The following is a 2,219-nucleotide window of genomic DNA, read 5'->3' as shown; positions in this document are numbered from 1 at the left end:
CCCCAGAGGGCCCTACATGCTTTTGCTAGGGAAACTGTACACTGGGGAAAAGGAAACAATCAGACCTTTTAGGGCCTACTGGCCACTGGCTCTGAATTGACATTGATTCCTGGAGACCCCAAAAAGCATTGTGGTCCTCCCGTTAAAGTAGGTGATTATGGAGGTCAGGTTATCCATGGAGTTTTGGCAAATGTTAGATTAACAGTGGGTCCAGTGGGTCCCTGAACTCACACTGTGATTATTTCCCCAGTCCCAGAATGCATAGCTGGGATAGATATACTTAAGAGTTGGCAGAACTGCCACATTGGTTCCCTGACTTGTAGAGTGAGGGCTATCATAGTTTGATAGGCCAAATGGAAGCCATTGAGGTTCCCACAACCAGGGAAAATAGGGAATCAAAAACAGTATCACATCCCTGGAGGGATTTCAGAAATTAATGCCACTATAAGGGACTTGCAGGATGAAGGGGTGTTGGTTCCCACCATATCTCCCTTTAACTCACCTCTCTGTCCTGTTCAGAAGACAGATGGATCCTGAAGAATGACAGTGGATTATTAGGTACCTAATCAGGTGGTGAATCTAATTGCAACTGCTGTACCAGATGCGGTTTCTTTACTTGAGTAGATTAACACATCTCCTGGTACCTGCTGTGCAGCTATTGATCTTGTGAATGCTTTCTTCTCCATAGCTGTCCATAAGGACCACCAGAAGCAATTTGCCTTCAGCTGACAAGGTCAGCAATACACTTTTACTGTTTTCCCTCAAGGTATATTAGCTCTCTAGACCTGTGTCATAGCTTAGTTCACAGGGATCTTGATCACCTGTTCCTTTCACAAGGTGTCACATTGTTTCATCATATTGATGACATTATGCTGATTGGATCAAATGAGCAGCAGGTGGCAACCACTCTGGAGTTGCTGGTACAGAATATGTACATCAGGGGATAGGAAATAAATGCATCCAAAATTCAAGGACCTTCCACATCAGTGAAATTTCTAGGAGTTCAGTGATGTGGGGCATGCAGGGATATTCCTTCTAAGGTGAAGTGTAAGTTGTTGAATTTGGCCCTTCCTACCACTAAGAAAGATGCACATCTAGTGGACCTATTTGGATTTTGGAGACAGCACATTCCTCACTTGGGTGTCTTACTCCATCCCATATATCAACTGACTCAGAAAGCTACTAGTTTTCAGTGGGAGCCAGAAAAAAAGAAGGTTCTTCAAAAGGTCCAGACTCATGTGCAGGCTGCTTTGCTCCTTGGACCATATGATACAGTAGATGTGATGGTACTTGATGTGTCAGTGACAGATAGGGATGCTGTTTAGAGCCTTTGGCACACACCCATAGGGGAATCACATGGAGGCCCTTGGAATTTTGGAGCGAGGCCCTGCTGTCATCTGTGGACAATTATTCTCCCTTTGAAAGACAGCTCTTGGCCTCTATTGGACCTTAGCGGAAACTGAATGACAATGGAGAATCAAGTTACTCTGCGATCTAAGCTGCCCATTATGAGCTGGGAGTTACCTGACCCACCAGGCCATAAAGTTGGATGTGCACAGCAGCAGCAGTCCATCATCAAGAGGAAGTGGTATATACGTGATTGGGCTTGAGTCAGCCCTGAAGTAAGTTACATGAGAAAGTTGCCCAAATGCCTATGGTGTCTACTCCTGTAACATTGCCTTCTGTTCCTAAGCATGCACCTATGGCATCATGGGTGTGCCCTATGATAAATTGGCTGAAAGGAGAAGACAAGGGCATGGTTTACAGATGGCTCAGAATGTTATGTGGTCACCTCCCAGAAGTGGACAGCTGCAGCATTACAGCTCCCTTCGGAGATAACTCTGAAGGACTGTGAAGGGAAGTCTTCACAATGGGAAGAAATTTGGGCAGTGCACATGTTTTTGTCTTTGTTTTTTTTTTTTTTTTTTTTTTTAGCTTGGAAAGAAAAATGGTCAGATGTACAGTTATATACTGATTCATGGGCTGTGACCAATGGTTTGGATGGAGCACAATTGGAAAATTGGTGAGAAGGACATTTGAGGAAGGGGTATGTGGATAGAACTCTCTGAATGGGCAAGGGATATAAAGATACTTTTGTCCCATGTTAATGCTCATCAGAAGGTGACCTAATCAGAGGATGACTTTAATAATCAAGTAGATAAGTGACCCATTCTGTGGTAGTGGTCACCCTCTTTGCTCAGCCATCCCTGTCATTTCCC

The sequence above is a fragment of the Jaculus jaculus genome, chromosome 7, assembly GCF_020740685.1.
Source record: "Jaculus jaculus isolate mJacJac1 chromosome 7, mJacJac1.mat.Y.cur, whole genome shotgun sequence".
NCBI lineage: Eukaryota > Metazoa > Chordata > Mammalia > Rodentia > Dipodidae > Jaculus > Jaculus jaculus.
The sequence above is the reverse complement of the archived record's forward strand: the minus strand, read 5'-3'. Positions refer to the sequence as shown.